The sequence below is a fragment of the Pan paniscus genome, chromosome 17, assembly GCF_029289425.2.
Source record: "Pan paniscus chromosome 17, NHGRI_mPanPan1-v2.0_pri, whole genome shotgun sequence".
Lineage (NCBI taxonomy): Eukaryota > Metazoa > Chordata > Mammalia > Primates > Hominidae > Pan > Pan paniscus.
In genome coordinates, this window is record NC_073266.2 from 74698530 (window position 1) to 74714475 (window position 15946).

Sequence of the window (15946 nt, forward strand, 5' to 3'; positions counted from 1 at the left end):
ATTGGTGAGTTAAATAAATGTTTACTTTTAGTCATTTAATGGTTTTAAGCCACCAACTTTTGGGGTAATTTGTTCCATAGCAATAAATGACTACAGTACTTTCTGTCCAATATACTCCCTATTATACCATCAACCGACATCTTCTTGGGAACGGGAGATGGGACTAGTGGGTGAAATACTACATCAATGTTTCTCACACTTAGCCAGATATCAGAATGACCTGGAAAGTTGTTAAAAATGCAAATCTCCTGACTATTTCAGTAGATCTTGGGTAGGTACAGAAACCTGCATTTTTAACAAGTGTTCCAATTGTCCAAGAATACTGTATTGTCACAGGTTAATTAAATTATGGTTACTCTAATAGAAGAACAAGTTCATTGGCTCGAAATACTTTAGGAAAATTACAACTGTCCTTCTGCTCTACCTTCTTTCATACCTTTATCATTTTGTAGTTTGAAAGAGAATGGTATTCTAGCCTCCTAGAAAGAAGAACAAAATATTACATTAATCCGCTTAGTCATATTAGCTAAACTCCATAGCTTTGGAGTTGAGAGGCCATTTGCCTTAAAGTTCTGCCATTCAAATTCTGCATGCTCAGGGCTTCCAGCCTACAACTCTGCCCTGTGTCCTCTCAGCTGCCTGTCACTTACTGGAGACAGATGCAGGGTGGTAGGAGCACATACCTAGGAACCAGAGAAACCTGGGTCCAAAGCCTAGGGGGCTTCTTGTTAGGTGTGTGACGTTTAGCAAGTTATCTTTCTAAGTCTCCGATTACTCATCTATAAGATGATAATAATCATGTTGCCTATCTCACAGGATTGCTGTGAGGATTAAATGACCACTATACATTAAGTGCTCAGTACAATGCCTGGCACACAGTAATGGCTCCATAGATATGTCCAACAAAAGATAAATACACATCATGAGTGTCGCCCACTACCTACATTTATACCTGGAGATGGGAAAATGGATAAAATCAGTGGTAACCCCACATTGATATGAGCCAGAGTCAAATCACTAGGGCATATTTTAAAAACACAGATTTCGAGACCCCAGTCTCACTGACTCTGGGTCAGTAGATGCGCATGAGCCCAAGAATTTGTGCAAATAATTAGAAGGAAGCATCAGGTTTGGGATCCAGTAGAGCACTCAGATTTTTTTGCTCTGGACCATGCTGAAGACCAGTTCATCAAAATTGTCTGTGAGATATTGCTCCATTCCAGCATATTTCCCTGCATTTTATGCACCCCAGCTGCAACAACGAGGCTACCATCCTGCTTGACAGACTTGAATGACACAGGCCTCCATGGGTTAGTACTGTTTTTAGCTTCCAAGGAGACTGATTCTCTAGTCTTTGCAGGACAAGGAGTGAGGAAAGCCCCGGGCACCTTGGCTTCCTTAACTTCTCCCAAAGCTTCACATTCGCCACCTTCACACTTGACCCTGCTCTCTACCCACAGAATAAAAGTAGATGTCACTACCTGAGATTTTAATTAATCATCTTTCTATTTTTTTTTCCTTTTGGGTTAGACTCCTAAGTGTCTATCATGTTGATAGCACTCCAGGGAGTCTTTTGTTCTGAATAGGTGAAAAATTGTACCCACAAAAAGAGTTCCCCATCAGATCAATTCTCTCTAACAACTTTATTGATTAGCTGCAGGAACATTTTTCATTTATTAATTATGAGGAAGATGTTTCAGGGATTCCTTAAAGTTAACTATTGTGATTTTTTTTAAAATACTGAATTAACATTGACTGACTTGACTCAAACTGCTTAACAGGGCACAGAGTCTTAAAGCAGGTATTTGGATTCTCAGCGCAGGAAGCTATTAAGTGCCTGTGAGCATAGGCAGTGGTCTGAATCTTCATTTGGGACTGATTAATTGATTACTTGAAAAAAAAAACATGGCTTGTCCTTTTCAATAATGTGTTAGCATCAAAATATCATCCCATTGTGATGGCCAGGCTGGTGATAGTTAATTAATTAATCGCTGCCAGTTAAAAACAATGTTCGACCCAGGTAAATCTTTCATTTATTAAAATCAATTTTGGTAATGGCTTTGCAAAGAGATTTGGGAGCAGAGTCAGGAATATTGGCCAGCTCCTCCTTCCCTCCCCACTCCTTCCCTTCTTCCCTCCCTCTTCTCCCCCTCCCCCATTCCTCCCCCTACCTCACCTCCCTCCTCCATCCAGCTGCCCCTGACTCTGGGGTTGGCAGGTGTCTATTAGCGCCCCATTCAGCAGTGTGGGTCAGAGGCTCCCTGGGATGTGGATACTCTGTAGGTTGCAGGCTGGCTTCCTCCTCCTCCCCACGAGTTACTTAGCAGAAAACAATCTGACAGCAGACATCTCTGCCAGCTTAATTCCCAAGGCTTCCTGAGGAAGAAGGTTGGGCTGCTCGGAAGAGAGGGAACCTGAACCAGGAAAAGAAATTCTTGCTCCCCAGCCCATAGTAGTATCCCCAGCTCTGTCACTCACCACATCCTTGCTAGACTACATTCATGGCAAGTAACCCTAATCATGAAAGAAAGAAAAAAATGCATCCAACTTCATCAGTGAACAAGGCACTGTGCTGGACACAAACATGAATAGGGGTCCATCCTTGCCCTCAGGGTGACTCCAGTCTATGGAATCCATCGTTTTACAGTTCTAGCAGAACTGAGGAACATGCAGGAGGAAAACTGGTGGTGTGTATTAGTCTGTTTTGATGCTGCTAATAAAGACATATCTGAGACTGGGTAATTTATAAAGGAAAGAGGTTTAATTGACTCACAGTTCCACATGGCTGGGGAGGACTCACAATCATGGTGGAAGCAAAGGAGAAGCAAAGTCATATCTTACATGGTGGCAGGAAAGAGAGCTTTTTGCAGGGGAACTCGCCTTTATAAAACCATCAGATCTCATGAAACTTATTCATTATCACAAGAACAGCATGGGAAAAACCCACCCCTCTGATTCAATTACCTCCCACCAGGTTCTTCCCACAACACATGGGGATTACAGGAGCTATGATTCAAGATGAGATTTGGGTGGGGACACAGACAAACCATATCATGGCATGTGGATAAGATTAGGACAAGAGGAGATACCCACCTCACCTCAGGTGCTTCAGAGGAAAAATGGATTTGAATTCAAGGTAAAAGGTTATAAAAAAATGTATTTCTCATGAGGAATAGGAGATGATAAAAATGAATCTGATTGGTGAATGTGAATGATGCCAGGGAAAATGAAAAGGGAGTAAGAGGCAAAACCAAACCAAACCCCAAAATCCTTGTGGCTGCTCAGGGAGCTTACGGTGGAGTTTGAGGTTTTGGGGAGCCCTCAAGCAGAGTGGGCCATGGGTTAGGGGTGGGGGGTGGAGGGCTGAGTCAGAGGAGCTTGGGGTCCTGAAGAGTCAAGTCAAATATCAAAAGCTTGGAGCCATGTGTTTGATGTAAAAAGATAAGTGAGGGGGGAGGAACACAGATTCGAGAAGGCTGATGTGGAAATATGAGGCCACAGGGCTGGTCTGGGTTCTCTAGCTAAAGAATCAGCCTTCCCAGGACTGGGGAAAGCTCAGCAGAAGGGAGGCAGTGAGGGACAGGGGGCACGTGACCATTTAAAGTAGGTTGAAGTCTCCAGAAAAGTTACATCCCAGGCTCCTCAAAAAACTTGCAAATGTGACCTTAAAACTACTTACTGTTGTTGAGAAATTATGGAAATGAGGATAGGAAAATAACGTACTGGCAAAAGTTCCCATTCTCAAAAAGAAAGTGTAGGTTCTGGAAACCATAAACTTGATCTCCCCTGACATGCATGCATAGCTCCCTGATAAAATTCCAGATCAAATTATTAAAAGGAAGATTGGAGGCCAGGCGTGGTGGCTCACGCCTGTAATCCCAGCACTTTGGGAGGCTGAGGTGGGCAGATCACAAGGTCAAGAGATCGAGACCATCCTGGCCAACATGGTGAAACACCGTCTCTACTAAAAATACAAAAATTAGCTGGGCATGGTGGTGTGCACCTGTATTCCCAGCTACTTGGGAGGCTGAGGCAGAGGAATTGCTTGAACCTGGGATGCAGAGGTTGCAGTGAGCTGAGATCACGCCACTGCACTCCAGCCTGGTGACAGAGTGAGACTCTGTCTCAAAAATAAAGTAAAATAAAATAAAAAATATATATATAAATAAAAGAAAATAAAAGGAAGATTGGAGGGTTTTAGAAATGAATTCAGAGGTTCTTAGTGGTTAAAATAAAATTGCTAATAACAAGTCAAATGAACCATATTTCCTTTCTGATAAGGTTATAGGCTCATGTATCAGAGGCATGACATAATTGTGGATCTTCTCTATTCTAGCAAAGCAACTGAGCTGAGCTTGCCTGATATTCCTATGGGCAAATTTGTAAATTCTGGGTTGAACTGGTGCAGATAGTTTGAATCACTACCAATAAGCATTCTTACTGAAAGAATCTTGATTATTGAACAATGGGAGGAATTGAGTTTAGAATTCTTTTCCTAACCCTACCTTGTTCAAAGTTTGTTTGTTTGTTTTAAGTGAATGAAGGCACAGGAAACATGCTTATCAGATTTCTACATATGACTCATGTCTGGAAGGGATAGTTAACACAACAAAAGAACAAATCAATATTCAAAGTTATTCTGTTAGGTTGGAATATGGAAAAAAACTTAAGAGTATAACAGGAATAAACATAAACTCTGAGTTTAGGTTAAAAAATCAATAGCAAAGGCACAGCACTGAGAATGTGTGGCTTGGTAGCAGTTGACATAAAAAGAAGCTGGGAGTTTATCTGACATTAAGGATACAACAGCATCATGTGACTGGTAAGAAAGCTGATGCAGCATTAGGCACTGTCTTAGTTTGGGTGACCCTAAGGCAAAACTTGAGATGAGAATTCCAGTACCAGTAATTACTTTGGAAGGTGAAGCCAGGAAGCCTCCTCCCATATGGGATGGGGGAAGTGACACAGGGAAGGAGCCAAGAAAGGATGAGCATCAAGTCAGTAGTGAGAAGGGTAACAGGAATGTGATGCTGCCGGGAAACTCTGAAGAGGGTGGAGAGCATGAATCTCAGGGCTACCCCAGCTGAGTGGTGAGGGAGCTGGGGTTTTTATACTCCACCTTTCATTTCGTTACTGGCTGAAGACTCCTTTGGGGAGTGTTGACTCCTTGGCACTTCTGACTGTGCACAAAGCAGGCTCTGGCCGACAGAGAAAGTCCTCAGGCAAAGATATTTAGGTGCTGACAGTTAGAAATCAGGCCACCATGCACGAAAATGCTAGGGCTCAAGAAGATATGGGCTGGGCACCAGTGACGTCAGCTGTAGTCTCTAAGAATTATATAACAAACACATGTCTATCCTGCTGGTCAGCCATTATCTGGGGTGCTCTATTTAATTCTGGGTGCCACATTCAAGAAAAACATTGAAGAACTGGAGTAGAGAACCAAGATCACAAAGGGTTTGAGGACCATGTCATCTGGAGATGGAACTAAGGAGAGCCAGTTTGGAAAAGGAAAGACAAGGGCAGATGATATCTGCTTGACATCTTCTCTTGGGTGTCTAACAGACATCTTCAACTTAACATGTCCAAATGGGAGTTCAGTGTTCTCCCCTGAAGCTAGAATACCATGTTTTAAATATGCTGGATAAATATAGAAAACATACTACGGCCCCTACTGCCACTACCCCTCCATCCTGCCATGGTCATACTCCTCTTCTAATGGGAGGGTGTGAAAGGAGAACTGAGTAAATACGGAATACCAAAACACAAATGTCAAAAAGGTTAATATCTATACATAGAAGTGATTTTAAAGATGTGCTGGGCTTTGATATTGAAATAACTGAAAAAATATACAAAACTTGGACACATTCTTAATCCGAGGCTATAAAAGAATAACAAAAGGATCCATTTTTAAAAACTAAAGACAACACCATGGATGAACAAATAAGAGATTATTTATGCTGGGTGCAGTGGCTTATGCCTATAATCCCAGCACTTTGGGAAGCTGAGGTGGGAGGATTGCTTGAACCCAGGAGTTCCAGACCAGCCTGGGCAACATGGCTAAACCTTGTCTTTACAAAAAAACAAAAAACAAAAATTAACTGGGTGGGGTGTCAAATGGCTGTAGTCCCAGCTACTTGGTAGGCTGAGGCCGGAGGATTGCTTGATCCTTGGGATGTCGAGCTGCTCAATCCCTGAAGGTCCATAATCATGTCATTGCACTCCAGCCTGTACGACAGAGAAAGACCCTGTCTCAAAAAAGAGATTAATTACCACTTACGTGAGCATATATTATAGATTAGATATTCCTACACATAGATAGATATATAGATTTATTTAACTGTTAATTATTCATTCGTACAGGCATATAAACATTGCAAATTATAGCTGGGTATGACAGTACTGTGGTTTTGATATTAATACCAATTCTTCCCCATTGGTGAAAATAAATTATGGCATTCCCAACTGATAGACCATTCAGTGGTGGAACTCCCTGTATGTTGATATGGAATCATCTTCAAGACCCAGCTTTCTTGCAATTAACAGAGTCTTCCTCTTGCCATGCTCACTGGCCCAGGGCTTCACTTGGTTTCAAGGCTGCCTTGTCTTCAAGGGTCCTTGTCTTCCTTGTGTTGCTCCAGGATCCTGGTCAGACTACTTATCAACCATGTGGCTTGAAAAAAAATCCCATAACTTAACAGGATTCTAGTTTTCCCAAAATGTCTCTCTCATGGGCTTGCTGTGGAGAACAAGTAGGGATAGAAATGAGTTTTTGGAGATTTGGGATTTGATTTTCTTTTGAGTTGGCCTGGGGAGAATGAGAAGCCAAAGATATCTCTAAAGCTGTCATAGAAAGAAGCATTTGTTCTTCTTTTCATTTAATATTATTCTGGCTTGGGACAAAATACTTATTCCTATAATCCCTGCCTCCCTTGAGGAAATCATCCAGGAGGCAGTGACCTGGACCAATTGTAATGGACCTGTACAAATCTGAACAAATGCAAGAGAATAATGCAGAGAAACAAAGAAAGCATCCGCATCCAAGACACCAGGTTTGTACAGTTTAGGACGGAAGCTGTGGCCAGGGTGCTCTGGGAATCCTAAGTTAGTGTGGAGAAGAGAAGCTGTCAGCTCTCATCTAGGCTGTTCCAAAAGACTCCTCACAACAGTCAGGATCCCACAGCAAATTGAATAAGCAGAAAGACACGGTTTGACTGCCAGATATAAGGGACATTTTCCAAAACTTAGAGAGAACCAATAGGATGTAGAAAGGACACTTAAATGTCTAGCGCTCAAAAACAAATTCAAATAGAATATCTACCTGTAACATAAAATAAGTTATTTCTGTATAAATCTAAGAAATCGAAGTAAACGTTTGAGGCAGGATGAAAAAATTAGAGCTGACTCTGATGATGTAAGGATTTTAACAAGAGCTTCATTGGATTATCTGTTGCTATCAGTACTTTCTAGAGAATGAGGCAGAGACAAGATAGAACAATTTTGTCTTCTTTCTTGCCAAGTGGCTGCGTTGCAAGGGCATGGAATTCTAGGCAGTTTCAGTGCTCTGGGCTTTGTGGGATGCTGGTGAAAGAGTAACAATACCTTGTACCTGAACAAGTCTTTCCTAGTGGCAAAGCATTTTCTCATCAATTATCTTAGTTGAACTCAATATCACTATGAAAAATGCATTGTGAGGAAACGGGTTCTGCAAAGTGAGGGACTGTTGGCATCTCCCAGTGAGAAGTGGTGACCTGGAACACCTGTTTTCTTTTGTGTGTTCTTTGTACCATGCCATGCTATCTGTAAGACCCACTCCTCTTTTCCTAAAATATCTCACCCCTGACCCACCTTTATGTGCAAACTTTCATTCCTGAAGTTTCATTCTTTCAAGCAAAGATAGCTCTGGAGGCTCCATACCAAGATGAAAATACCTCTAGGAGGATGATCACATTGGTGACATTAACTGCCAGCGAGGATGAGTTTATCTAATTGGACCCTTGGGAGATGGAAGATAAGACAGATATGTTCTGAAACAAGAATGAAGAGAATGTAAAAAAACTGGACACAAAACACTGCTAAAGACAGAAGGGGAATCCAGGCAAAGTGTCCAGAGGAAACTCTGGGACCTAGAGAGCATTTTTAAGGGCATGAAGTCACCCAGAGAAAGTAGACAGAAAGGCCCTAAGACAAATGTCACCTACACTATGGTTTTACTGGGAGAAGGTTTAGATCATATGAGTCGTGGTAGGTCTTGAGTTTCAATATGGCAGATCAGCTAAGAGAGGTGAAGGGTTGGGTTGGTTGAATTAGAAAAGGGAGAACCTGGATGGACAGAGATGTCTATTGAGGTCAGTTAGCATAGAAAGGTGCCCAAGAGCTTTAAATCTGGACAGGGAAGGATATCCCAGGATCTGGAGAATAAGCCCTTCAGAGAGAGAGAAAAAAAAACCTTTACAACCAACGATGATGTGGAAGCCTGAGTAACAAGTCTGAGATGAGGGCCTGGCAGAGTGCACATTGAGCAGGTGAAGGTGAGTAGACTGGCTGGATACACTGAAATGCCACTGCAGCCTCCAGTTGCAGGAAGTCAGGGACCCAGGTTAAAGACTTGGGGACATAAATGAGTAGAGGCCTGAGCTCTGTTACCCAGGGTACCAGGAGTTAGAAGCCTGGCTTGGAAAGGACGAGAAATTGGAGTTAAATACAACATACCCTTTGACCTACAATTTCACAGATGTTTTTCTACAGATATTCTCATGCATGTGAGAAATATCATACATGCAAGAATATTCACTGTGGCATTGTTAGAAACAGCTTAAAGGTTCTTCAATAGAATATGGCTAAAAAATTATTGCATACTCATGCAATAGAAAATTAAGCTGCAGAACTTCCTTGGCACTGATCTGGAACAATCTTTAAGAACGTGTCCTCAAAATAAGCAAAGAAAGAATGGTATATATAGTGAGCTACCATGTTTTTTTTGTTTGTTTGAGACAAGGTCTCACTCTGTGGCCCAGACTGGAGTGCAATGGCATGATCACAACTCACTGCAGCCTTGACTTCCTGGGCTCAAGTGATCCTCCCAGCTCAGCCCCCCGAATAGCTACAGGCTACAGGTGTGTGCCATCGTGCACAATTAGTTTGTCTGTTTGTTGTTGTTGTTGTTTTTGGTAGGGATGGGGTTTCGTTTTGTTGACCAAGCTGGTCTCAAACTCCTGGGCTCAAATTATCTTTCTGCTTCGGTCTCCCAAAGTGCTTGGATTAAAGGGGTGAGCCCCTGCACCCTGCCTTGTATTTCTTTTTATAAAACATACCTGAGGAGACTTCTGAGGATGAGATCTGGGTGGCTGAGTAATAGATTGGGAAGAAGCTATTCTCGATATACTCTTATAACCTTGGAGATTTGTACGGTATATATGCATTAGCTATTAACAACAACAACAACAAAAAGGCCTGGAAGGATTAGATGACAGGGAGCAGAAGCCAGAACCCAAAGAAAAGGTACCAAGATGAGAGGTTAGGCAGAGGCAGGTCAGTGGGCTGGGGCACAATGTTGGGCCAGGGTGTCTTACTTGCAACCTCATCCATGTGGTTCTTGCAAGATTCAGGTCCTCGTAGACTATTGATGAGACTAAGGGTCTCATTGCCTTGCTGGCTGTTGTCCAGGGGACCCTACAGTTCCTTGTCATGGAGGCCTCTTCACAGGGCAACTTGCAACATGGCAGTGGGCTTCCCTCAAAGCAAGTGAGAAGGCAAGAGAGAGTGCACAGCCTTTTTACATACTAATATCAAAAGTGACATCCCATCAACTCTATTGCATTCTATTCTCTAGAAGAGAATGTGAGTTCCCAGCCTGGTCCAGGGAAGTCAGAAAAGTTGAGGGATGCTAGGTCCAGGAAGGGGTCACCTGAGAGAGTGAGGAGATCAGAGAAGGGTCAGGTGGCCAGGCAGTTTCCCTAGTACCCTCCTGCCCTGGAGCCTTAGTTCTTGAAGAAAATTTTAAGGCCACTCAGTCTGGTGGTTCCAAAATATACTCATTTAATGTAACTGTCAGAGTCAACCAGAACCCTTCTTTAAAAATTCAAATCTGTGGCCCTATTCCAGACGCTTGAACCTGAAAGTCTCAGAGGTGAAATGGGGCTTAGCATCATTCCTGTGGATTCTGATGTTCAGCCTGGTTGGAAACCACTGACCTTGATCATCCATTTCTTTCCCAGCCGAAGGGAATTTCCAAGAGAGAGGATGGTGGTGCAGTGCATATTGCAACCCTGGATCAGCCAGAAGGCCGTGGATTTGGGAAAGCACATGTAACAATGTCGTCCAGGGTACACTGCAAGGAACACAGGCTTAGAGTCACAAGGGCCTGTGCTTGAACCCAGGTCTGTTATTTGCTACTTATGTCCTTGGAAATGATTTAATATTGTTATGATTCAATCTCTTTATTCCTTACATGGATTTAATAACATCTACCCCATAGTTTAACATTTAAATTAGATAATGCATATGTAGTGGCTAGTGGTTATTACAATTATTACTCTTCTGTTACTGCAATCTCACAGGACGGTAAGGACCTTGACAAGAGATGAAGGTCTGTTATCACAAGAAGAGCAAGAAACAAACCAGCTGACTTCCGAAGCATTTATTAAAGTCCAGCATCAAACTCTTGGGAGTGTGAGCAAAAAGTGGGACTGGCATGGGATCAGTTTTCTGCAAGTACCCTAATCCTGTGAGTGCCCAGGCCACTTAGATCTCTGACCTAGTGAACATTTAGTGCTTAATTACCCTCAAAATATATATTTTATCCTTGAAGTGGGATTGTCTTGGGCTTATGCGATGAGCCACACTGGAGACAAAATAGACCAGTTCTGGATCTCTGGAGGACTAAGAGAGGTCTGTGCTTTTTACCATATTTAACTGAGCTCCTGATAAGATGGCTTTCCTGGGATTACAGAATGGAAACGTGAGGTATTCATTTGATCTCTTTCCCCTCAGCATGCTCAACTCCATTAATGACTAAAGAAGTACTTTCCTAGCACATTTAATGGGCTTGGGCTCATAAAGAATCATTCCAGGTTCTCACGATGCCTGGCTGGCCGAGGTGTTAAAGTACAGAAAACTTTAAGTCTGGAGAGGTTTAGAAGCTCATCTTGGTCCCTCATTTTTAAGTGGGGGCTAATTTTACCCAGAGGCCGGCCACAAGCAAGAATTTCTTCAGATTTGGAACTTTGGGGAGAGACTTTATGTAAAGTGTGGCTGTTGGGTTGCTGCAGCTGTGTTTGAAAAAAATCTTATTTCTATTTTTGCAGTGGTTGCAGAGGGTGGACCAATAACTGAGAAGCTCTCTAAATTTGACACTAAATCTAACTGTTGCATCTGAATTTCTTGCTATAGTTTTTCTCAGGACTACTTGAGTTTAGCTCTATTTATTTTTTCCAGAATGTGAATTTCATAGCTTTGGTGCCTCTATATCTTACATGAAGGGTAGAGAAAAATAGAAGAATAAATACACAGTGACAAGGTGAAAAACTCGCCAGAGGCACAGACAAGCAGTCCGTCCATGGAAAGGGATGGATGCAAGTTGGGACTGAGCTAGTCCTTGATGATTAAGCCGCCTCCACATTTCATACGCGGGGGGGAAGATTGAGGCCTACAGAAGTAGGAGATTCTGTAGTTAGTCAAGCACCAGAACCCAGGTGTTCAGATATGACTAGTTTTGGCAATGTCAGGAAGAAAGGACTGGACAGGGGAAAGGAGATTTGCAGCTAAAAAGTTAGTGCTGAATTTGTTGGCAAACTTGCCTCTAGAATTTTTTTTAAAAAGTGATTTCTAAAATATTATTATATAAGTGAATTAATTTCTATTTCTGTGTAATACATGAATCCAAAACTAAGCAGTTTAGAACAACAAAGAATGATTATCTCCCAGTTTCTGTGGGACTGGAATCTGAGCATGGCTTAGGTAGATGCCTCTGGCTCAAGATGTCTCACAAGACTGCAATCAAGAAGTCAGCAGGGGCTGTGGTCTCATCTGAAGGCTCACCTTGGGAAGGACCTACTTGCAACCTCATCCATGTGGTTCTTGGCAAGATTCAGTTCCTAGTGGGCTATTGGACTAAGGGTCTCATTGCCTAGCTGGCTGTTGTCCAGGGGACCCTACAGTTCTTTGTCATGGAGGCCTCTTCACAGGGCAGCTTGCAACATGGCAGTGGGCTTCCCTCAAAGCAAGTGAGAAGGCAAGAGAGAGTGCACAGCCTTTTTATATACTAATATCAAAAGTGACATCCCATCAACTCTACTGCATTCTATTCTCTAGAAGCAAGTCACTAAATCAGCCCCCACTCAAGGGGAGGGAGGGTTACAAAGGCATGCATACCAGAAGGAGGGGATCACTGGGGCCATCTTGTAGACTGCCTACTGGACATTTGTTTTGGGTAGAAAATCAGGAAAATTCTGAAATACTACACTTCATAGGCAACTTTACCATGAAGATCTTAACTAATTACACACCTTCTTGTGCCTTTTTTCTATACACATATGTATTTTTAAAAAGATTTCAAACTATATATACTATGATTGCCTGCACTGTTAACTCAGAAATATTTCATGTATTGGTGTCAATAAACCTTGTTCTACTATATCACTTTTAACGGCTTAACTTATTTCATCATGTATTTCATCATATGAACTTATTCCACAAATGACTCAGCCACCCTTGCTCCAGCTCTGCATTTAATTTTGTCAAATTAATGTCACAATCATGAAAAATTGTGCCAGGCATTTAATGTGCTAAAGTGCAGCAAATCTCAGCAAGCTCTGTGCCTTCTGGCCTGTCCCTGGGGCTCAGCCTGTAGGTCTCTAACATGAGAGGTTTGAATAGATGGCCACTAAGGTCCCTTTAGAGACCAGAAAGCCTGTCCCCTGGGAGTGGTGATTCCTCAGAGATGCTACCCAACCCACTGGGGCCAGGAGTTTAGCAGCTGTCTAGGATGCCTTTGTTGATTTTGAGACCTCTGAATCCTTCTATGTCTGTGTAAATATATACAACTTGCTTGTATGTATTTATATATATATATATACAATATATATACAATATGTATACAACTTTCCTCTTTATTTCTTTTACAAAAAATGCTATAACACTTTTCCATAGTTTGCTTTCTTTTCTTTTTTTTTTTTTTAGACGGAGTCTTGCTCTGTCACCCAGGCTGGAGTGCAGTGGCACGATCTCTGCTCACTGCAAGCTCCGCCTTCCAGGTTCATGCCATTCTCCTGCCTCACCCTCCCGAGTAGCTGGGACTATAGGCTCCCGCCACCACGCCCGGCTAATTTTTTGTATTTTCAGTAGAGATGGGGTTTCATCGTGTTAGCCAGCATGGTCTCGATCTCCCGACCTCGTGATCCACCCACCTTGGCCTCCCAAAGTGCTGGGATTACAGGCATGAGCCACCGTGCCCAGCTGCTTTCTTTTCTTTAAAAAAATATCATAAGCATCTTTCAGGGACAGCTTAGAAATATATGCCCAAACTTCCTAACTACTGTCTGATATTTTTGTATAAAGATGTGCTATTGGCCAGGTGTGGTGGCTCACACCTGTAATCCCAGCACTTTGGGAGGCTGAGACAGGCGAATTACCTAAGATCAGGAATTAGAGACCAACCTGGCCAACATGGTGAAACTCCGTCTCTACTAAAAATACAAAAATTAGCCAGGTGTGGTGGCACACATCTGTAATCCCAGCTACTTAGGAGGCTGAGGCGGGAGAATTGGTTGAGCCTGGGAGAAGGAGGTTGCAGTGAGCTGACATTGTGCCACTGCACTCCATCTTGACAGACACAGTGAGACTCTGTCTCAAAAAAAAAAAAAAAATGCTATCACTTGTTTAGCTGGTCTCTATTGGTGGACATTTAGAATGTTTACAATTTGTTTCCTCCCTCAAGTCTGCTGTGACCACTTACATGCATATAACTTCATGTACCTGTGGGAGCTCTTCTATAGCAGAAATGTTTAGAAATGAAATTATTGGCTCAAAAGGTATGCAGTTTTTAAAACTCTTTAGGTGATCCCAATTTGTCTAATCTCTCCCAAGTCTTTGGCAACACTACGTATCTTTGCAATATATGGATTTGGTTTGCCTTCAACACATTGGTGGGATTATTCACGTTATGTCTGGATTGGTAATTTATATATTTCTTCTGAGAAGTGCATGTTTTTGTCCTTTGATTAATATCTTCAAGGAAAAGAACAGCATACTTACCATGGTGGCAGCCTTAGAAAATATCAAATTGTTAAAAGAGAAAAACCCTTTTGATTCCATCTTATTTTCAGTGGTCCTCTCTGCCTACATCTCCTTTTACTTCTTTTTGTGTTGGAAGAATAAGATAATATGTGATCCGTCTGCAGAAATGACACTAGGTTTCCCTGGGAAACCCACCGCAGAAAGAGACTAGAAGAATTAGGTGGGTGCTAGACTGCGGTTCCAGGGTTAGGCTTCTTGAAACTGCGTCTTAGTGGAGAGGGGTCAGTAGGCTCTTTGTTGGCCACATAAAGCTCTTTCAGCTCCCCACACCCCAATGCTGTATTCTATCATAAGAATGTCTCTATGCTTTGTTCTGTGGCTAAGCTGGAGGATATGGTTAGATAAAGGCACAAATCATAGCATATTAGAGCTGGAAGAAGCCTTTGAGATATAGGAGTTCGTTGTGTTTATTTTTATAGGAGAGGGAATGTGGCCTAGAGAGGGGGAGTGACCAAGGCCTGTGCCCAGGCCTCCTGATTTTTGACACTCCCTAGTGCAGCCCCCACTGAAGCCCCACAACAGGGCAGCTGTGGAAAATGGCCCCAGGACTCCACTGTTCTTGGCAGATGCTTTCATGAGTGGTTGGCTCCAGGCCCAAGGCTTAATCTCTCTACCTGACTCTTCTTGCCCTTCCATTTGAGAATGGTTAGGGAAGCCCTTTCCAGGAAGATGATCTTTATCATGAGAACTGAAGGAGCCACAATGCGAAGAAGGAGGAAAAGGGTTCAGGGCAGAGGAATCTGCATGTGCAAGTGCCCTGAGGTAGGAGGAGTTTGATGTGTGGAGGAACAGAAAGGAGATCAGTGCAGTGAGAGCAAAGCAGAGAGAGAAGGATCCTGGCCCATATGCAGTAGGCCTTGGTGAAGAGCTTGTATCAAGTGCAATGGAATGCCAGTAATAGGATCAAAGCAGGATAAGCCATCTTGTGATTTGTCTTGAGTGGCAAAAGTGGAAGCATGAAGAAGATGCAGAAGACTCCTGCAGGTGAGAGATGATAAAGGAAGACTGGTAATTGCCAACCTATAGTGAGTGTTAATAGGTACAGGAACTGTTCTAAGAACTTTTATGCTCTTAGCATAAAAAACTGTTCTAAGAGCTTTTATGTACATTAACACACATTACTCTCACAGCAACCCTATGAATAGGGAAAAAAAATGTAGCCCTCTTATATAGATGTGGAAACTGAGGCACAGAGAAATCAAGTCTTTTTCCCAAGGTCATACAACTAGTAAGTGACAAAGTCAGGAATGAAATCTGAGCAGTCTGGCTGCAGAGTGTTTTTGACCACAGCTCCATCCTGCCTCCTGGCTTCACAGCAGAAGGCAGGGACAGGCTCAGCATACAGGTGCTGACTCTGAGAATATCACAGAATCTCAAGGGCATCAGGTAAATGAGAGAAAAATAGGAAGAAAGGGAGAGAGATACTGAGATGGCTGGCTTTGCTGAGACTGTCCCTGTAGAGAACACAAAGCTATCAAAATAATGGAGCTTCGTAGGAATGCTCAGCTCACGTTCTCAAGTGAATTGTTGTGTCTACTGCAAATATGGGCATTTAACTTCATGGCACACTGCAGAAAGTGCCCATATCTCTGTCCCAGGCTCTTGAGCACAGTGTACCCTGTGAGATTCTAGCTCTTGGCTCTGTCAGTCT